General features: G+C 45.4%; 1 protein-coding gene across 5 annotated transcripts in view; it reads left to right on the top strand.

The window, feature by feature from the left end:
* Positions 1-19,121: 19,121 nt before the first annotated feature.
* Positions 19,122-22,768, top strand: part of flrt1a (fibronectin leucine rich transmembrane protein 1a) — a 54,743-nt gene continuing 51,096 nt past the window's right edge. For 2 of the 5 annotated variants that reach the window (XR_008606862.1, XM_055043396.1), the window contains exon 1: positions 19,922-20,170. The gene's annotated coding sequence lies outside the window, so the exon portion shown is untranslated. Of the gene's footprint in view, positions 19,248-19,369; positions 19,480-19,921; positions 20,175-20,655; positions 20,787-22,768 lie in introns of those variants that run through there. The other 3 variants (XM_055043397.1, XM_055043398.1, XM_055043399.1) reach the window with 3 other exon arrangements.

Raw genomic sequence — 22,768 nt, 5'->3', positions numbered from 1 at the left:
TCTTGAGCTTTTGTGCGGTGGAAATTATGAGCCGTATCTATCTCTCCCTGCCATTGTTAACTGCACCTCCTTGGCATTTTGATCTGCGGGGCAGCGAGCGGTTTATTAAAAAATGGAAGCCGCTCCGAGTGAGCCTGTAATGCTCAACCCTTTTCAGGAAACCTTAATGGATCCCAGCCTATCTCTGACAAGGTTAAACGCTGGAGGAGACGGCCGGGGGACGTTAACAGACCAGATTATTGGGGGAGATGAATGCTGACCGGCGCGGGCTGCAGATTCAGATCGGGGAACATTCTTCCACCGATCTGTTGGCTGAAGACCGCTGCCTGCAATGTTTTTATCTCTCGCTGTAACTTGATGAGAAGAGACAAATCGAGGATTTAAAGGCAAAATTAAGTGTGTGGCTTTAGGGCCGGATAAAATATTATTTTGGAGGTGTTCTTCCCCCTTTCTTCTGGTTTTAATAATCAGTCTTTCATTCTATACTACTAGCCCAAACAGGATTTTGATGTGAACGTATTGGACTGCGATGAATTGATATGTCATTAGTTAATTAGGGCTCATAGGGATATTCAGCTGTGCATTGGGAACATAAGCAGCCACTCACTCACAAAACTCACAATCATGAATCACAAATGACAACAAACGATCAACTTGACTCCCAAAACTAAAACCCACGTAAGTTTTTGAACTGCTACATTTCTAACTTACTGTAAAAATGAGCTGTACTACACCATTCACACTGATGTCTCCATAAGCAGGACCAGGAAGAAGGTCTCATTTGTGAAGGGGTTTGGTTGCTACTTTTCTCACTTTCTGTCACAACAGGCTGTACCGCAGGGCTAATGCTAGCCTGTGAGCTTTGCTTTACCAACTCTACAAATCAAGCTGCATTTTCGGCACTATTTGAAGCTCCCACTGCGAACAGAATCATATATTATCACAATTACAGTGAACAGGACACATTTTACGACTTGGCCTTCTTGACCTAATTTTAGGTGTTCATCCGTATTAATCCAGGCATTTTAGGACACAGCAGCAGCAACAGCTAGGCTTTTAGCATTGACTTGTTCAGTACTCCATTCTTCAGCAGCTCTGTCGTTGTGATGTGTACAGCATGTGATGTTACATTGTCTTGTTTAAAAATGCATGGTGTCTCTTCCCTGGGAGAGAGACTAAGATGAGAACGCTGCATCTTACCAGAATATATAAAAAAAAAGGAAAATCTATGTATCTTTCTAAATTAACGCTGCCAGTGCCGTTCGCCTCCGACATCAGCTTAACTCTGCAATCACGTTTCCACTTTGTGAGGCTGAACGTCAGATCAGGAGGAACACATGGACGACCCGGTTTCTGCGTGATTTCAATGAAATATGTTCTTGTGCCACGTGCAGAATCAGAACCACTCTGTGTGCTACGTGCAAGCGGTTTAAATTGTAGCTTCGCAACTCACAGTGTGCAGACATAAACACTTTACATATGCACACTCATTGTGATGAAAGCAGAGGAGCTGACGACTCCGGCTGCAAGGCGTTCCTCGTGTTCATCAGGGTGACAGTCTGGGGGAAGAAGCTGTCGCAGTGACGGCTGGTGTTAGCAAGTCGCGCTCTGAAGTGGAAGGTTGCACCTCTGGAGTGGCAGCAGGAAGTAGAGTCTCGACTGGGCCTTCTCGGCAAAAACTCGTGCTCAAGGAAGAGCAGCACTGCAATTTCAACCGGGTGAAGGTAAGAAGATCCGAGTTATTACTCGAGTAAGAATGAGAAAATCAACATATCAACATAACGAAACGAGCGGAAAACTGAGCTTTGTTCCAACCATGGGATTTAAACGAGGAAGTCGTGATCACATGTTCACGTTCGCTTCCGGTCTACAAAAAAACGCAAAGGGCCTGCCGGGCACGATCAGCCTCTCCACGGGAAGCGTGGGTCCTTCAGATGACTCCACACTCCGAGAGCGAGTCTCACCTCGTTAAGTCCAAAGACGTCAAAGCGGAGACATTTAGCCCTGCCGGAGTTTCACAACGTGAGATTGTCTGAATAATACATAATCCGAGTTTGTTTGGCGAGAAGCGCTGTTAAAAGTCTGCGGTAAGCTGTTCGCATGCATCATTAATATCGCACTCACACGTCCCCATGTATAATGGAAAAATATAATCTGAGTGTTCTCACAGATGCCATGGAAACTGTGCTTAAGTTGACATCCTGGTGCATGAGCACATCTTGAGAATATTTTTAGAGCTTCTTGTGACAGGAATGAGATCTCGGCTCGCTGGCCTTGTGCAGTTTACATGTTGAGGGTCAAAGCCGTGCATCCCGCTTTTACAATGATGCACAATGGCTTTTTGAATGACCTCTTCAACTTTTCAGAGAAAATTGTAGTAAGACTTTAGCTTTGTGTGCGGATTACCTGAACGCAGACGAGATGGCGGCAGAATTGTGGATGTTAGAAGTAAAAAAAACAAAAAACACAAAAACAAAAGTTAATAGAAAATCCAAAGACAACGAAGACAAAAGAAAAAACATCAGGTTTGGAAACCAGCATGGCAGCAGATCAGAGAGGGAAATAGAGGAATCTGGCAAGGAGTGACAGCAGTTGAAAGGCTTCTGACTGCAGGGGATGTGATTAGTGGCAGCAGAACCAAGAACTGAGATAAAAAAAACAAACTCAAAGCCCATAGCAAACCACATGTTTATTAATAATGAAATGTAAATACATTTATACTTCTTGAGCTTTTTCAAGCGTTTTCATGCAACAACCACAAATTTGAATTTGTTTTATTGGGATGTTACGGGCAATACATCATTTTGCAGTAGAATAAAACTACATTCTTCTTCACTTGAGTCAAAACTTGTAACCAATAAACCTCAAAAGATGCAAATCGACAAAGGCTCTCAGTTGAATTTACCTTCGGACTTTGACTGGGCCATTCAACACATGATTACGCCTTGACTGAAACCAACAAGTCAGACTTGCAGCTGTATAATTATGTTGTCTTGCTGCAGGGCGAACCTGTACACCAATCTCAATTTAAAAAAAATACTCTATTGATCCCAAATGGAAATGAATAAATGAAAACACATGAAATCAAATCTTCTGCAGGTTTTCTTCCAAGATTTTCCTCCATTTGTCTTTCTATTAAGTCTGGGCATCTTCCCTGTTCTTGGAAATAACAGTTCCCACATCATTGTCTCAAGTTTCTGATGTGATGTGACAAAAATGTAATACACACGCATATAAATATATATATGAATGCTTCTGCATTTCAAATTAAAAGCCAGCAGCTCAGGGTATCAGACGCAGAGGCTGCGCGTGGCCCGGTCTGCCTCTCAGGACACGCGGCTCTCAAAAGGACAACCTGTCACGCGCTATTACGTCTCCCTGTGATCTGGGTCAGGCCCTTGTAATGCATGAGCGCTTTTTTATTGGGCAGACACGAGACCGACGCGCACACACGGGATGACCGCTCCAGATGAAACACAATCGAGTCTATTGTGGAGAGAAACGCGCTTTCTGCCCCGCAGCGGCTGCAGCCTCCCGGCCTGCAGGCGCTGCGGCGCGTTCACGGGACAACACATGAGCTGGAAGTGGCGCACGCAGCAGGAGGAAGGAGACGTGAAATGCGTCCTTTGCCCTTGTGCACAAACAGCAAAGCGGAGTAATTACCAGCCTGCTGGCCCCTCCCCCACTGGTTGATGGAGGGGGAGAGTGAGGGTAAGAGATGGAGGTTTAATAGTAAAGCACAATAATGGTGGAAATCTGTGTTTTTGCTCCCTCGCTATTATTATGATATTTCTCTATCGCTTTTTCTACCCGATCACAATGAATATGAGCTCTGCAGTTTATTTTATTTGATATAATCCCACCCAGCTACCAGAAAGTGTTTTTTTCTTCTTCTTTTGGATACAAAATGTTTTAGTAATCCGCCTCTGAAAAAACTCCGCAAGAAATGCGCAAGTTAATCCCGTTTGAGTGATTCCTGATGAAGAAGTAAAACAACAGGAAAACTGCAGAGGACCACGTTCAGCGAATGGTCTTAAAGTAGTTTTTAAAGTTTTTTTTTTAATGAAAAGTGTGGAGTGCCTTTGTTTTTCAGCCTCGCGAGTAAATTCTTTGAAAACGAATAAAGCAACTGGCACATGTTGAAGGTGTTTCATCCAACACTCATACGACATGATAAACACACAGAATAATTCAATAAAACATTACTGCCTAAAATGCAATAACATACTAATCTGTCGATTTTTTTGTTCTTCAGTTAATAATTGCATAGCAAACTGGATTTTTTTTTATCAACAGAATTTGAACCAGGTGAAGATGAAACTTCCACCTCAGGAGCTTTGGGTTGAATATATTTACAGACAAAGAATGTTTCATCTCTTAAATATAGAATATATTTATTTTCGCACAGTTTTAGTTCAACTGCACCTTCAGAATCCGGTTAGCGATTGATTTCTAAATTAGCTGAGTTTGATTGGAAGAATGTATTAATCACAATTAATTTGATTAATCATCTCAGCCCTACTGCTTTCACTTGTCTGCTACGCTTTGACGGCAAAAATAATCCCCCCCCCAAAAAAGTGATCAGAAATCCTGTTTGGAAGCTGGCGTTCTCTGCTACCAAGCTTCAGCAGGGCGTTGTGTTTTAAATATCCAGTTGACCCAGCTGGAGATTGAGGTCATTCATTGCAAATGCTCAGGTATAAACAGGAAGTGCTCTCCCTGAACACTTCCTGGCCCTGTTGGAGGTCCAGCAGACGCTGCTGCACCGGGCCGGACCGATGGGGGGGAAAGTGTAGCAGCAGCTCCGGTTCACTGTTTGGCACGGAGCCATTTTTTATTTATCTATTTTTTTTTTTTGTGCGGCTCCAGGGAGCTGGACTGCTGCTCTGACCTCCCGGCGAACTCCGAGGCCTCCTCTGCTCGCTCGCTCCACATAAGCCATTTTGTGTAGCTTAGTAGAAATAAAAGGCTGCAGTGCACTTGTGACTCCCCGCCCACATGCAGGGGGGGTGAGGAGGTGACCGGCGGATCGATGGACAGGAGGGGAGAGTCGGGCACCGTCAGGAGCACCGGCGCCGCTTTTAGAGACGTCCAAATATTTCTGTCTCCCACAGCCCAAACACAAACACCTGCATTGATTGATTTCACCTTCAGATTTTCTGCTGAAGGTTTTTTTTTTTTTCTCTCCACACAGAAGATGCAGCAGCGGAACATTTTCCTCTGTGGCAGATTTCCGAAGCGGACTAATTTCTCTCCGGCTAACCTGTGAAACGTTTTCTCCCTCCGAGGCCGAATCCGGTTTTCCAGTCAAGAGTTATTTTCTTCTCTTTTAGCCCTAATGCAAACAAAGCATTACGGCTTATTATTGGAACCAAACGAGCAAGCAGTAAAAAAAAAAAAACAAACAAAAAAAACACTCTGAGTCTTTGGACAGAAACAAAATCTTAAAACAAAATTGTCGAAAATAAAATGTTTTGACATTCCTATGAAAACCAGAAGCCAAATAAAATGTCCTTTGACCTCTTAGTTGCATTTCAGCCAGCCTTTCGAGATGCAACCACGATCTCCCGACTACTTCAGATGTAGCAAGTAAAAAAACAAAAAAATGAGACAAGAAAATAAATCATTTTAAAATACTTTCCATATGCTGTGACAATCATTAAATTTAAAAAAACTGTTAAAGGAAAACAAAAGGGGCAATAACTTGAGCTAACCATCAAGCTAATGCTTGCGGTGGCAGGATTCAGACTTCTTGGGTCCAAAACTCCCATCAGTTCGTTTGGCTCTGCTTAATAAGAGCTCAAGTTCAGCTGGATGACATTTCCTTATCATCACACATGATGATAAGGACACGATATTGTGCACAACAGCACAATATCGAAAGTGATCAATGACTCCACGTAGCAAGTTACACAAACTGGACACTTCTCATACGTTACTGACGACAAAATAGGAGTTAGTCAGCGGCAGAAATTTCTAAGAAGTGTCGTAAGCGCCCCTTATGTGACAACAAGTTCCTTTCATCCAGGTTAAAGAGTCATGATCCACGGCAGAAGTATTTGGAGATGAGATCAACTAAAAACTTACAGTCTCTCTCTCAGTTACAGCAGAGAAGTGATTAAAGCATCAAATTAATCCAAACTTTAATTAGTTTAGCTGGATTTAGTCGCCTTATCCTTGATCTAGGTATATGACAACTATAGCTTCAATTGCACCTTATTTTTAACAGAAGACCAGTAAAAAGTCTTTTATTCCTAAGAAAGGCAGTTATTTTGTTAGCGTTACAAAGATTTTTCTTTTAAAAACAATTCATCGAATTTTTGGCAACTGTTATTATGCCAATCCCGACAAAGTTTTGTTTTTCATGGAACATTTTTGCATTTCTTTGGCTTTATAACAATTAAAATGATCAAATTTGATCATGTTATTGGTGGTTGTTACATTTTTGGTGCTTCAGATGTAGTAAACAGAATAAGTGTAAAACAAGAAATGGTAAGAAAAAAAAATCCCAACTTGTAAAGTGAGATTAAATAAATTATGCAATTGTGACAAATGTCCCTTTTTTCTGTCTTATTTTTAGTGCAGAAAATGAATGAATACATTTATTTTTCATTATTTGAGCTTCATAACTAATAACAATAGACAATGAGGAAGTTTATATCCTTGAAACACTTTGTTTTTTTCTATTTTTCTCCTCCTCTATTGTTCAGACTGTTTAAAGTATGCTCTCCTCTGACTGCTGTGACCAGTCTTTTCAAAAATACAGAAAAACAACAACAACAAAAAAACCCCAGTAGTATGTGTGAGCGCCACTCTGTGTGAGAGGTGAGAGGATTTCCTCTTCACACTCGCCCACACCCCGACAATCTGCCTGCATGTCTGCCTCTCCTCTGCCTGCGGTATTTCAGTCCCGTATGCTGCGGGACGGAGCGCGGCGGCCCAGCGGGGCGGAAAATTAGATCATTAATTGGAAACCATCAACAAGGAATCTTTGATAAGTAATTTAGCCTCAGCTGTTGGCCGAGCTTCGTGCTCGAAACGATGAAATGAAAGGAGGATATCTTCGTCAGTATGGGCAACAAACGACGTCAGGTCTGTCACAGAGCGTCCACTGATGACGCTCCATCATTGTCACCGACGCAGACGCTTGAAAAAAAGCAACTTCCAGTGGTGGGCCGTCAGAGCCAGCAGCCTGCTAGTCCTAGAAAACCGAAAAGAAAAAAAGTCACATTGAATTTTTTGTTCTACAAACGAGTTGCTTATTGGTGTTATTGAGGTGATCGCTGCTCGGGTGTGGTTGACGTCCAGTGAAGGCCCTGACCAGCCCCCACTGGTCATCAGACACTTTCATGATTAGAATACTTGGTTTTTTTCTGAGGGGATTTTCTCCAGTACCCCGTTGGCGTCATGCCTTGCGGAATGGTTGCATATGAGATGCTGCATGTCGGTATTACAACTGTTGCTGAGCCCCACGCTTCCTTCCTTCCTGAACAACCCACTCAGCCTGTCCGTGCCAAACTGCTCAGTGCCAGGGATGCTTCACATCTGCCTCACTTTAAAGCCAACCGGTCCTCTTTTCATTTGACATTCTTCAAACCTTGTTTGAAACAGTTTACTGCATATGAAACCACATGCTGCGGTCATTGTTTTTTATTTTTATTTTTATTTTATTCCAGTCGCTATAACTCGTCAAGATTAACTTCACTTATGTACACGCGCCTCTTTGTGACATCACGTACGGCTGGAAATAACTTATAAGAGTACAGCTGTTTGTATCTTTTATTTGTCTCTTTCATTCTGTATAACTTGCATGTGATACCGGCCATGGATTCCAGAAATATTAGGCAAAAATAAAACCCGCTAAAGCGATCAGAAGATGATACTGGGGTCATTATATCTCTACACGGCTTGTTAAGCGTTTCGTAGGTTAATTAATGACATTTAAGGCGAACAGAGCTTTGGATGTATTTGTTAAGGCAAAACCTGAAACACACAGCTTCCTTGTGTGACACAATAGAGGAAAAAAGAATTGGTGCACGTCACAAAGTAGATCACAAGGAAAGATTGTGAAGCGGAAACAACTGAATAATATCAGTGATGTCAAATGAACAGTGATTCCTCTGTGCCACTGAAAATCTGTCAGCAGAGCTTGAAGTTGCAGGAAGCGACCTACGAACCCGAGGAAGGAGACCTAAAATATTTGACCCAAATCAGACGGTTTAAAAGGCAACATTACAAAAATACAAAGTAAATGTGAACTCAGTAATGCTAAAAGTTAACATAGGTTAAATAATCCGACCTGACCTGAACAGGTAAAATTGAATCAGATTTAAAGTCAGATAGTTGGGAAAAAGTCATTTGTCCCTCTTCCATCACAGTGTTTTTGTCCTTGCTCTTATGTGTTCTTGTGACTTTTATGAAGTCATCAAATCCAACACACACAAAACTAATTAGATTGTTTTTTTTTCTTCCACGGTTCACTTTTTGAAACCGGGTTCACTGACACAGACCGTTTGTGTTTTGTGAGTGAGCAGTGGCAGATTGCTGCTCACGCTGTCCCAGGCTCTGCTGCACCATTTCTTCCTCTCTGCTGCCCAAATCCTCATGATTATCGCTGCAAAGTCAACAGCACAGTAGAGGCGGCTGTCCCACTCTCTTTCACGAGGAGCGGATCTGCCGGGTTTCCTCGGATCGGTGGTTCCGGAACCTCTAGTAACGTGGGCCAAAATCATTGAGTCACACAGACCCGCGAGCCAAAAACCCGGTCACTTTTAAAAACATTGAGATCATAAAAAATTACAGTTGTGTCAGTTTTATTTTACTCCTCAACAATAAACTTAGCATACAGTAATATTAATTAAACAAATGAAGAAGCCAGATTTTTGCATGAAAGCCAAGTTTAGGTCGTTGTTCTCCATGTTTTTGCCTCATGAGAAGAAAGGAGTCCAGTTTGCAGGTTCATCTGGGCTCGACTGAAAAAACAGGAACATATTCAGTCAATTCTCGACAGCAAATGTTCTTTAAGACATTTGCTGTATTTTGACAACTTAAAAACACTTATTAAAAGTAAATTGTGCTAAAGCTACTTTTATATTTATAAAAAGATCATTGTGGTTTTTTTTGTCTTAGAAATTTGCAAATTCATTTAAAAAATAAAGTACAAACGTCTGTTTATAAGCTACTCAGAAAAACCTGGATAAATTTGACAGGCAAATCGAAAATTATTGTTATTCCAAAAAATACCAAACGCTGTTATGAGCATTTCGCATTTTAAGAGTATCTCAACTTGTCTGTAATTATTTCTGCACGAATGAAAGATTAAATCATTCGAAACAAAAATCTGACTGTGGTTTTCAATAATCAAACCGGATTGTGATGCAACTTACCGAATTGTTGTTGTAAACTGGCAAGAAATAAATAGAAATCAATCAATAAATAAATCCAAATTTGCTGCACAAATCCCCACTTCAATAACCAGCTGTGTATATATTTTTTGCATTAATCATTTTTGCATTTGTTGGTGAAACACCACACACCACTGGGCGATACCTCTGTGAGCCGTCGACTCTGTCTATGGATGGTTTTGCCCGACTGAGTTTTGGAGACGGGGGGAGAAAATCCTCCCCAACATTTAACGGCAAAATGGAGGAGCGTCTCCGGGCCTCAGTTAGATAGAGTCCAGTCGGACTGTGATGGCCGCCTCCCTCGTGGCGGCGGGGAGAGGAAAAGGTCTCGGGAGTATTTAGCGGGCGAGGGGAAACAAGGTCGGACGCAGCAGATGAGGCCGACATGACTTTTATAAATATAATCAAGCTGCCCACAAGGACGAACGAAAAAAAAAAACAAACTAAATAAATAAATAAATGTGTGCAGCAATTTGGGTGCAGCAGCTGCCAGCTCGTGACATTTAAGTTGAATTTGACAGCTGCTTTGTGTTTAGTTGAGTGGTCTGGCTCAGTTCATTTTGCCAATGTGACTGTTATCATGTTATAATGGATCACTAAACATATCAGTACGGTTAGATGGCTTCGGCATTGTGGGACTTGCATGAAAGGCTGAAAATGGGAACCTTCTCCTCCTCCTCGCTTCCTTCCCTCTTTCACTGCCGTGTTTTTGGTTCTGTTCTTCTTCCGCAGCCCGGTCACTCCTTCCCCCCCTCCCGTCCAAGGCCTAATGACACGCCGAACCCGCCCAGTGCCCATTTTATGCGTTTCTTAAGTGAAGCCGCAGCCAGGCGAAGGCTTTAAGTGGAGCCCGGACATTAAAATGTAAGCGACAGAGCGGGTGAAAGTGCGATCGTTTTCATAGTTTGAGGGCCCATTGAGAAGTGAAATGGTCGGGAAGCGGACTCTGTTATGGTTCTGCTCAGAACCCATTTACTTTCAAATGAAAGAGAAGTCTCCGCCGGTTATGGCAGTGCTTTGACTGTGACACCTTTTCCTCGCTTTTATCTCGCGAGTTGTAGATGTTGAATGAGGAAGATGTGCAGATCGGTTGTCAAACGGAGGCTTGCGCAGTTTCACAAGTTAATTTATGCAATTTATATTGGGGAATTTGTGTAATCTGACATAATTGGCAAATAAAATATGGAAATTATGCACTGGCCAATTTGCATTCAGTCCCCACTGCTGTAATACTCATAAATAAAATCGAGCCAGTTCACATTCACACTCCACTGTGTCAAATGAAACAAGCCGGTTAAAAAAGCTGTTCACCTCCTCACCTGTGGAGGCGCTACACCAAGAACCTTTGTCTTTGGTAAAAGGCCACAAGTCATTTCTTCTGCTAACGCTAGGCTCTCGCATTTGTTTAGGTTGCATTTACCCAAAATGCCCTGCGTTATAGTCCGCTTCCTGCTTTTTGGCGCGGTCTCTAGCACCAGAGTTCACTTGGACCGAACCAAGGCCTGGTTTCTGGACGGATTAGGGTCCAGTGACGGATTCACAACTCTCCAGATGAGACCAGACTTCGACTAAAGCTGACTAAACAGGACTGGCGTGAATTCATTCTGCAAAACCCAACAAAGACAGCTGCATGTCCACAATAAAATCAATACTGGGTGATCTTCTGCCTGACTTCAGGAATATGTTGACTCTGATGCAGAAAGTAAAATGTTGAGAACGACGTACGGCACGTAGTTAAAGAACTACAGATTTGAAATGTTCGCTTATATTTCCAATTTAAGAATAATATATCCTTCCACTTTACAGCTATCTGGTGCTTTGTTTTTGGATTTTCACCTATAATCCAATAAAATACGTTAATATTTGCAGTTGTGACAAAATGCTCAAAAAATCCCAAAGAAGTACTTTTACAAAACATGTTTTAGACGTAAAATTTCAGTGGGGTTTTACGTAAAATCAAATCGTAAAATCAAAATTCATCTTCAACAGATTATTGCAGCACACTGAGTACCTTTTGTCGGGCATTCAGGAACGTCCGTGACAATTTCACGTTTGCGTCTTTGAGATTTGAAGTTTCGTTTGCCGAAAATGATTTGAAAAGAGGAAGGCAGGAGCGCTCAGGAAACACGCTCAGGGATTTTTCACTGTCCCGGCTCATTCTGACACAGCAGGCCCGGTATTACAGCTCACTCGCACATAAAACGGCAACGGTATCTTGTTTGTTTCGCTATTAAACCCTGAAACGAAACAAGGCCGCACAGAGGGGTTCATCATACATGAGTCGTGTGACAATGAGTAAAATGTTGGCGTTTTTGCAGACTGTTGAACGAGTAGCAGCCGCTGAAGTAGTAAATATAATGTTGCTTAAATCCATTCCGTATTTCTGTGTTTTATTATTTTCACCGGTACAGCACCACAGCACTGCTCCATTAACAGGAAACGCCATTGATTTGAAACATCAGAGTGTGTTTACAGGTGTTGAGGAGAACTACTGTGAGCAGAAATTGCATAAAAGCCCTTTGTGCCGCTCCCCGTGGAGCTACACGCTATATTTAGCATAGTTTGGGCTCTGAATGATGCCTTCAGTCAGGCCTTTCATGGCACGGAACTGAAGCGATCACAGCCATGTATGGTTTTCTTCAAAGCCACGGGTTCCCTTTGACTGGAGCAGCGAGTTTACCTCACAGAACAGCTGCCGGTCCAGCGCCGCCTGAAGTCTTTCACGCCGCTCCGGCTGCAGTTCACAGCCCAGCCTGGAAACACATTAACGGACCATGGTGAAGAAAGACGGACGACTCCTGTGAACTGTGGGGTAAAATCACTGATATAAAAATGGCGGATGGCTTTGAAAGAGGAGGAGTCAGGAAGCCTTTAGCTCCCGGTGTTGAGGTGCAAGTACTTCTACTTAAACTGAATTTGACTGTTGAGGCTGGCCTGTTTTTATGGGTCAGACATTTTTTTTTTGTCTTTGGTGTTTCTCTCACATAATATGCAGTTGCTCCTGAAAGAAAGGAAGGATTTTGAGTTGAGTGGAGCACCAGTTTTTTTCTTACCAAGATAGTCAAGAAGCATCACTTGAACTTGACATTGACAGTTTTGTTTTTTCAGTCATTACAGCTACATTTTGCTGATCATGATGGATAAAAACAACAAAATAGGAAAGGGCCAGAATATATATATATATATATATATATAATATCAATGCTGTACATCTATCTCTGTGTGAATAATTTGAACTCTGTGGATTGGAGGAAATTGTAACTTGTGATTCCTGTTTAAAAATAATTAAAAAAAAAAGTCAATGAAGCTGCATCTCTTGAAAAGCCCTGGAAAATAACGCAAGCGCATAGTAAATGTGTTATTGTCCTTCTGTCTGCATGAAGTAAGGTCTTTGCATGTTCAGTCACGGGTGTTTCACTCGTCAGTTTATTTGGAAGAGATAAATTGATTATCTGGTGCAAAACGGACAAAGTTAGCCACAGCGTCCCTGTCAACAGAGAGTCAGGATGTGTCCGCTTTTAAATTTTCCTGCTTCCTTCATGTAAGTCTTGACCACCCTCCCTTCGTCGTGCGCCACATTTCATCTTCCCTCCTTCTTCCCGAACCCCCTGCTTTCTCTAATTAGTGTTTCTCCATTAAAAGTGCTCACAGGCCCCAGTGGCTTTGACTTTTGTACTCCTGCTAATTATCTTATTACTGCTCAGCTGTACTGCTGGATGTCCAGGAACCTATGCTCACTCTAGCATTACATTCAATGCAATTTATCTTCTGGAGGAAAAGCAAAGCCTGGTGGATGAGCGCGGAGCCCTCGGATCGAGTCGTGGCGTTCGTTTGTGCACAATGACAGAGAGAACGGAGAATGTAAAGATCGCCGTCAGTGATAATATCAGGCACTGATATTGTTGCCAAACTCTGCAATAAAGCAGATTTGTTCAGCTTTTTCTTTTTCTTAAAAAAAACCCAAACAAACATGTTTTTAAGGATCTGGGCCTGCTCTGAGATTTGACAAAGACTGGTTCCATGCTTTCCAGTCCTTGCTCAATTGTCCTTGTTTTTTTTGTCTTGTTTTTTTCTTGCTTGTTCAAATGGAACCAAAGTGCTCCATCAATATCTTGCTTTCCAGCTGATGGCGGAAAAGTCGTGTTCCCGCAGCAGCCGTTTCAGTTCAGCAGGCTGTTTTTTTTCCCCGGGTATCTTGACATAAGTCTTTCGGTGCGGTCATTAAGGTTTTGTACCTGGCCTTACACGGCCGCCCCAAAAAAGTCAATAAACGCCACTGTAGCTGTTGTGGCGCGAACGTAATCAATGCCCGGTGAAGAAGTGTGCAGAAATCGTTGAGGTCAAAATGCTCCCTGAGCGTGCAAGGACCCCTCCACGCTCGCAGAAAAATGAGCTGGAAAAAAAAAGTGTGCAAGAAAGTGTCACACTTTGCCAAAGAGTGACACGCTGCCTGGTCGCAGCGATGATTTAATGACGGCCAGGACAAACTAATCCAGCCCTCAGTCGTCTTCTTTACACAGTTTGCAGCCTGACGTGACGTGATTGTCAGTCTGCTGTCTGCCTGAGCAGATCGTGAAGGGACAGGATGACAGGAGGGTTTGTTTTTTTTTTCGTCACAAGTAACTCATCCAGTGACTTGCGGATGTATCCATGCTCCATGAACTTTTTCCACATTTTGTCACATTACGACCACAAGCATCAGACGTTTCGTTGGGATGTTATGCGACATGACGACACATGCGGTAGAGCTTATTGTGAAATGGAAGGAAAATTCATTTTAAAAGATCTAAAGTGCAGTTTCATTCACTGAAAAAACACAAAATCTTGTAATTTTTGTTTTTTGTTTTGGGTCTAGTTCCTGAAGTGAACATCTTAGCACACTTGAAATAAGACAAATTAACTTTCAAGTCACTTTTTAATGAGATATATTTCACAATATGCTTTAAGGCAATTATTTCTTAATGATTATGAATTTTCTTATATCTTGATATGGTCCAAAGATAATTTGTTCTAAATGTCACTGTGGGGTCTCAGAGTTAGGGAAGCTAAAAACAAATGCATGCCACACTTTTCAGATATTTATCTTGAAAATGTTTTCGAAACGATTCCATTCCACTTTGCATTTGTGATCTGTTTTGAATTGGTCCGTCATCTAAAAAAATGTTACTGAAGTTGATAGAAACTCTCCTATGACGCCATGACAGTGGGAATACTTCTGCGAGGCGCCGTCGACGAACATTCCCGCTTTGCATTCCTTCCCCTGTGAATGCAATCAAAACCTAAGCCACCGATCAGGGGAAAACAACTTAAATGTGCAGCTAAACCAATAATGAAGCCTTTTACGTGTGAACGCGTCTTGTAGAAGTTGCAGCGGCGGCCGTGTTTAGCAGTATAAGGTCCATATGCTTCTCCTTCTCCCCCCCTTCACTCCCTTTCTCACTATCTGCTTCTCTCACTTTCCCACTGGGTGGAGGAGCTATAAATTAAACTGGGAAATTACTGCTAACTGTTGGAATAAATTAAGGCGCTTTTGCGTCTGTAAACACCGTCTGACTGCGTAATTACACTCCCACTCCCGCTGAGACGCCATGGAGAGGGAGTGCGGCGGAGACGGAAAGCAGCGCGTGAGGGGCAGGGTAGGACGGGGGAGGAAGGATGCAGTAAATTTCGCAGAGGGGTCAGATGTTAGCTGCTTCCTCACCGAGTCCTGGATGTGAGCTGGGCGCTGTGAGAGAGAGAGAATGAGGCGGGGAGGGGGCAAAGGTCACGTTGAACATCACGATCTCAATTAGCGTACGGTTAAACACATGGTGATGGTATGAAGGTGTCAGGTTCTGTGTTTAATTCTGAGTTTCTGTGTCCTGAGTTCTCCTCGTTGTCCTGTCTTCCCCTTGATTGTTCCCAGGTGTGTCTTGTTCTCCTGATTACCCTCAGTGTATTTAGTCCCTCCTGTGTCCTTTGTTCCTCGTCGGGTCCTTGTCGTTGTTTGTCAGATTGTCGTTGTTTTTTTGTGCCGCCCTTAAGACCAGTTGCTACCGGTGTGAGCCCTGGCTTCTGCTCAGTGCTGCCTGCTGCCCGCGGACTATTGTTTATTGACTCTGTGTTTTTGTGGACTTATTTTCATTAAATTACTCACCATACACCTACCTGGGTCTCCAGCGTCAGCCTCACCACCTCACCACCACCATTTTATGACAGAAGGACCCGACCAGAAATACGGTGAGGCTCGCAGAATCAGATCATGGACCCAGAGGGTTTAGAGGAGCTACTCCGAACAATCCGCGAGTATGAAGAGTCAAGGAGTACGTCCACTTTCGCCCTGAGACGGCCTGGGTTCGCCATACGCCTGGGGCTTTTGCTGGACTATTGGGTACCACGTCTCCAGCACCCAGTCCTGGTGGAGTTGCAGCGGGAGCGCCGGACCCCGCTCCGCTGCCCGGCTGCTCCGCCAGCCCCGCTCCAGCTGCCGTTCCTGCTCCGCCGGACCCCGCTCCGGCTGCCGCTCCTGCTCCGCCGGACCCCGCTCCGGCTGCCGCTCCTGCTCCGCCGGACCCCGCTCCGGCTGCGCTGCTCCGCCGGACCCCGCTCCGGCTGCCGCTCCTGCTCCGCCGGACCCCGCTCCGGCTGCCGCTCCTGCTCCGCCGGACCCGCTCCGGCTGGCTCCTGCTCCGCCGGACCCCGCTCCGGCTGCCGCTCCTGCTCCGCCGGACCCCGCTCCGGCTGCCGTTCCTGCTCCGCCGGACCCCGCTCCGGCTGCCGCTCCTGCTCCGCCGGACCCCGCTCCGGCTGCCGCTCCTGCTCCGCCGGACCCCGCTCCGGCTTCGGCTGCTGCTCCGCCGGACCCCGCTCCGGCTCCGGCTCCTGCTCCGCCGGACCCCGCTCCGGCTCCTGCTCCTGCTCCGCCGGATTCCGCTCCGGCTCCTGCTCCTGCTCCGCCGGATTCCGCTCCGGCTCCTGCTCCTGCTCCGCCGGATTCCGCTCCGGCTCCTGCTCCTGCTCCGCCGGATTCCGCTCCGGCTCCTGCTCCTGCTCCGCCGGATTCCGCTCCGGCTCCTGCTCCTGCTCCGCCGGATTCCGCTCCGGCTCCTGCTCCTGCTCCGCCGGATTCCGCTCCGGCTCCTGCTCCTGCTCCGCCGGATTCCGCTCCGGCTCCTGCTCCTGCTCCGCCGGATTCCGCTCCGGCTCCTGCTCCTGCTCCGCCGGATTCCGCTCCGGCCTCCGTGGACTCTGCTCCTCGTGCCGCTGCTCCGGCAGCCTCTATCCCTAGTGCTCCTTCCGAGAGTGCTCCTTCGAGATCCCTAGTGCTCCTTCCGAGATCCCTAGTGCTCCTTCCGAGATCCCTAGTGCTCCTTCGAGATCCTAGTGCTCCCGAGATCCCTAGTGCTCCTCCCGAGTCCCCTAGTGCTCCTCCCGAGTCCCCTAGTGCTCCTTCCGAGTCTCCCAGTGCTCCTCCCGAGTCCCCTAGTGCTCCTCCCGAGTCCCCTAGTGCTCCTCCCGAGTCCCCTAGTGCTCCTCCCGAGTCCCCTAGTGCTCCTCCCGAGTCCCCTAGTGCTCCTCCCGAGTTCCCTAGTGCTCCTTGGCGCCGAGGACGCCCTCCGGACCTCCCCCGTGGGGTCTGCCGCGGGCGCCGAGGACGCCCTCCGGACCTCCCCCGTGGGGTCTGCCGCGGGCGCCGAGGACGCCCTCCGGACCTCCCCCGTGGGTCTGCCGCGGGGCCGAGGACGCCCTCCGGACCCCCCTCGACGCCTCTGCCCTCTTTCTGTTTAGTTTTGGACTCTTGGCCCCTCCTTGTGTTTCCGCCCACCTTTTGTGGGTAGTTTTTTGTTTTCTGGACTCTGGCCCTCCTTCCGTCGCCCCTCCGCCCACCCTGGTTTTTGGGTTTTGGATTTTGTTTTTGGGCGTCTGGTAGCCGCCCTTTAAGGGGGGGGTACTGTCAGGTTCTGTGTTTAATTCTGAGTTTCTGTGTCCTGAGTTCTCCTCGTTGTCCTGTCTTCCCCTTGATTGTTCCCAGGTGTGTCTTGTTCTCCTGATTACCCTCAGTGTATTTAGTCCCTCCTGTGTCCTTTGTTCCTCGTCGGGTCCTTGTCGTTGTTTGTCAGATTGTCGTTGTTTTTTTGTGCCGCCCTTAAGACCAGTTGCTACCGGTGTGAGCCCTGGCTTCTGCTCAGCCGTGCTGCCTGGCCGCGGACTATTGTTTATTGACTCTGTGTTTTTGTGGACTTATTTTCATTAAATTACTCACCATACACCTACCTGGGTCTCCAGCGTCAGCCTCACCACCTCACCACCACCATTTTATGACAGAAGGTAAGACACTCAAATATTCATCTATAGTGGCATCCGGTCCTCAGTCCAGGAAACAAACGAGGTTGGAACTTCAGATTCAGAGGCCGTGCTGCAGGGGGGTACAAAGTGCGGCTCGGGGGCCATTTGTCTACCTTGGAGCAATTTTGTGTGTGCAGTGGTACAAATTTCACCCTCCAGTGGGAATTTTTAATCTTTTCTTAACACAAGAAAAGCCAGCAGCTTTTTACTTAAAAAAACAACAACATAAAAAACTAGATCACATTTACTCCATTTTTGAAGAAAGGTTTCCTTTTTGTTGCAGACTAAAAGATTTTATAGAGCAAATAAACCAAAGGGTTAGGAAACTGTCCACCTTTTATTATGACAAAAAGTTCCCACTCTGGTTCATTAAAATATTGCATATATATCTATGTATATATATTGTTGTGAGATATTTTTTTTGAAAAAAAATACATAAATAAACAGAAGAGGTACAAAATGAGCTTTTCAAAATGGTCGACATTTGTCCGTCGACCAGGAGGAGGCTCGAAAATATTCAGGTTAGCTTAAGCTACTAGCAAAAAAAATGACAGGCCAGCGTTGTCTTGTGTTTGCGTTTCGCAGCTGCGTGCTCGCCCGTTCTGATGGTCAACGCCAGCAGCCGGCCCAGCCCAGAGCCAGACAGACCCGGTCCTCAAGGACGGCGACGCTATCACTCTGAGCACACAGCATTACGAGGCGAGTCCATATTATATCACCAGGCAGGCACATTTAATTAACACGTCTGAAAATGTGCGAGCGACTGTAAACCAACATCAGCTGCTGACACTGAGTCATGAACTCAAACAAGGTTGTTGACATTAGCCAGTACAACACAACCACTGGTAGCTGTGCTCTCTGCTACCCGGGCTGCAACATTAATGAGGGCAAGGCTTTATGTACATATATATATATATATATATATATATATATATATATATATATATATATATATATATATATATATATATATATAAAGTGGCAGGCAGTGGAAACTCGGGGTTTGAGCTCCAACGGTGACTTACAAGAATCTGCATCTACTCCTATCTTATGATATTTGCTCTGTCTAAAGGGGGAGACTTGAAGCTGTGACACTGTGTGCCAGCAGCGTGCTCCATTAATAGGCATCCTGACAGCAACATGAGGCTGTCTGTGTCCTCTGAGGGAATCGAAGGGATGTGATGATTTTTGAGTTTGTGGTTTGGATCAACACCAAACTGCAGGAGTATTTAGGGGGGCTGGAAGAAAGTTCACTACAAGCCACAAAATGGACTTCGGCCTGCATGTGGAGGACAGATCACAGCAGTGTTTAACCAACTGACCGAGAAGGAAACAAGGCAACCACCGAATGGCCAACCCATTCTTTTTTTTTTACAGGTATTTCCTAAATGACTGATTTGATGCGCTGATGTTCTGCCCTGAAATCTGATTTTCCACGGATGTTTTGATGACGGAAAAGGAAACGGTGTCACTCAGCGGCCTGTGAACTCTGCTAGAAACACTGTGGACTACAGAAAGGTGACCCGAAACTGAGACACACCAAAGTCCCAGCTCTGCTAGAGGGTCACGGTGTTCGCAGGCGGAAAGAGACCAAAAATAAGGGTCATTTTTGATGATTATTATTGTTTTACTTCTTTTAGAGCATGGGTGGTCCTGCAACTTTTAGACCTGCATCTGCTGCACCACACCTGAATAGAATAATTAGGTCATTAGCAAGGCTCTGGAGATCTGATCGACACAACAGCAGGAGGTAATTAAGCCATTTCATTCCAGCGTTTTTGTACCTGTGCCACATCTAAAAACTGCGTTTTAGGGGCATCAAAGTGAAAGGGGCACATTTAAAGATGCACCCTGCGCTTTTTATATAAACTTATGTATTTATTTAAATAATAATAATAAAAATGAAACCGTGCATCACAGATAGATCACTGTTCAAAGCGTGCACAGAGGCTTTCGACAGTTTTGCACCTTTCCCCCTTTTCTGTCCGTCACCAGTCTCAGCTGGAACAGTGGACGGGTTTTTCCTCGCACAAGTTCTGCGGGCGAGTCCGGCTCGTTTTCATATGCCTCCGTATCACCGTGCAGCCAGTGCCGCAGCGGGGAGATAATCGGGCGGAGGGAGAGTAGACGGAGAGAGAGAGAGGAAGAGAGAGAGAGAGAGAGAGAAAGACCGAGAGGGGAAGGGGCTGGCAGCACATGATCAGACGGGCTGCATCCAGTCACTCATCTACTGGAGCGTTCATAACTGCGGTGGCGTCCACGCATGGGAATACAACGGCGGCGAGATCGCGCCTGATTCCGGAGGACAGCGCGCCGGGTGGGGGGGCGGAGAAAAGGTGGCCGAATCCGAGGGGGGAGACTTTGCCTGAACCAGCCGAGGGGGAAAAAACAGAGAGAGAGAGAAGAGAAGAGAAAAGAGCGGCAGCCCCAAACACCATCCGGTAGGTGAGCGTTGATTGATGCGCCCGGACTGTCGATATGCTTTCCATCCTCCCAATCTGCGCGAAGGAGAAAAGTCACCTCAGGAGCTGTATCCCCCCCCCTCCCCAACAAGTATCTCCGGTTTTTTGTTTTAGTTTTATTTTTCCTAACCTTTCTTACTCGGCCGATATTCGCGGCACGGCTCAGGAAACAATCAGGTCCGTCTGTGAGACAATGCGCGCCGCTCTCCGCAAATGCCAAGGCGGATGATTGAGGATGCGGCTGTCAGCGGAGGGGAAGAAGCTGGCAGCCCGACGTGAGGACCGGGTCCTGGTTCCGAGGCCCAGTGGGCGTGAAAAGAAAAGACAGGAAAAAAAAAAACGGAACAAAAGAGGGGAGAGCTTCGGGGATTTTGCACTGATTGATTAGCTTCATGCGAAAAGCGCCAAAGAAACATCACAGTGAGGCGGTTGTTGTTATCTTTATTTTTTCCCAAATCTCTCAGATGCTTTGAATCGAGTGATTTATTTCTAGATATAGTTGAGCAGAGCTGTTGATGTCGTGCTCTCTATTGTTAGTGCAGACTTTTATCTCCTTCCTTTCCCTCTGGTGTTGACTGATCAACAACTTGATCAGGTGAGTTTCAGAAGGCCCGCCCTGCTGGATTCCCATTGACTTTATCTGATGTGGACTTGTGGACAGAATTACTGCGTTTATAAAGCCTGTGACAGCATCACACACACACACACACACACACACACACACACACACACACACACACACACACACACACACACACACACACACACACACACATTACCACCATTTATGCCCATTAAATTGTCATTAGGGTTGTTAAACAGCTGAAACCAACACACCACGATGCAGATCTAAACATGAAACTGAGAAATATTTTTTGCTTTACAAAATCAGAGGGTGAGCAGAAAAGATGATGGACAACAATGCAGCCAATTTTTCTTTTTGCATTGTTTGCCGTCCTATTTGAACAATTTGGGCTCAGCTTGCACCGTTCGCTTTGTGTATCTATGTTGCCGGTTTTTTGTTCCCTTCCCACTTCTTTTTTGCACTTGTACGCAAATAATTTGGGATCTTTGTCAGCAAACTGGGCCTGAGTGAACTGTACCTATGCTGGAGTTTAGCTCAAGGACTACAAAAAGATTTTCATCACACTTCACGCCCTTTGGATGGCGGTGGTCAGCTCGCCGAACACATTTTTTCCTCGCTTTAAAAAAAAAAGAGTAAATGCGTTTGGTTGTTGGAAGAAATTTCCAGCCTTGTAGCACATGGATGGCGATGGTTTGACACTCAAGCAGCACAACTGTTGGCATTTCTAGTTTTGCAGGGTGGGGCAGTGACTTGGCAGCGAGAAGGCAGTGGGTTCGAGTCGCATCCTTGGGTCTTTTGACATGAAGTTTGCGTATTTCAGGGAGTTCCTCCCACAGCCGCAAAACTCCACATTTAGGTTCGTAGGTCCCTCTACGTCGAATCCTTAGGTGTGTGTGTGTGTGTGTGTGGTGCAGTACTCCCTCCTTCCTACAAGGGAGAGCAGCGGATGAGGCGGACCATGAGGCCGCAGTGTTTTGATTCAAGGTTGTTCTGTGAAAATCTCATTGCACACTATTGCTGACTTAAGACTGTTAAGTAGCCATTTAGTTTTCTTTGTAGCTTAATGTTTTCATGGGTTATGGGGGTTATTACTTATATATATATGCTCACAGACTGTGTATAATTTATTTCTCTGTGTTGCCTCTTCAAAATTTCCCATTTATTTGAGTTTTGATCCCTGCTTTGGCATTCTGAGTTGTATAAATACGACACATTAGAAGACCTTCGCTCTTCTAAATAACTCGAGATGGAACCCCTGCTGATTGATAATATATGTTGAAGTCATAAAAGCAGGTTTTCTTTCTTTAGACGATGAGTCAAATACAAAAAAAAAACAGTTAAATTCTCAGTTTTCTAAGGGTTTATCATAGAGATACCCATTGACACAAAGTCGGGGTACAAAATAACCTAAAACTGCAAAGGTACAACAAACAAACACCCAGTGGGTTGGCTTGAACTGCTGCTTCTTAAACGCCTCCAACAAGACCAAAATTTAAGTAGGACTGACTGATCATGGAAGAGGAACAACGTGGATGATCAACGCCGCCGGCTTTCCTCCATATCGCAGCTTTCCAAACAATCCCCTGCACTGAAAGGGGACAGAGGAAAACAAAACCAGGGCTCCCATGGAAGAGGAGAGGCTAGAGACACACCTGATGTAATGGCTCGATCTATCTAACCTGTGCTCGTAGCACTCGGGCGATAGACAAACAGATGGCTTCTCCAAAGGAATTCATCTCGTGGATGCTGGAAGAGGTATTCTTGGACGGGATGGCCTCTGACTCGCTGGCAGCGAGGCCTCCGTCTGGCAGTAATCATGGCAGCAGTGCTGAATGGCCTCGCTGATTACATTGCACAGTCATACGACTTCCACTCACCTTTTTAAAAAAATAAATAAATAAAATAAATACAGCAAAATCCTTCCAGCAGCTCTGCCGCTGATGCTGCTCTGGGTTGCTGAACTGATTTGCATTTCTCCATCGCACATCAAT

This window comes from Poeciliopsis prolifica, unplaced genomic scaffold (assembly GCF_027474105.1).
Source record: "Poeciliopsis prolifica strain line A6 unplaced genomic scaffold, Auburn_PproV2 SCAFFOLD019, whole genome shotgun sequence".
Classification (NCBI taxonomy): Eukaryota; Metazoa; Chordata; class Actinopteri; order Cyprinodontiformes; family Poeciliidae; genus Poeciliopsis; species Poeciliopsis prolifica.
This window is presented reverse-complemented; position numbering and strand designations above follow the sequence as displayed.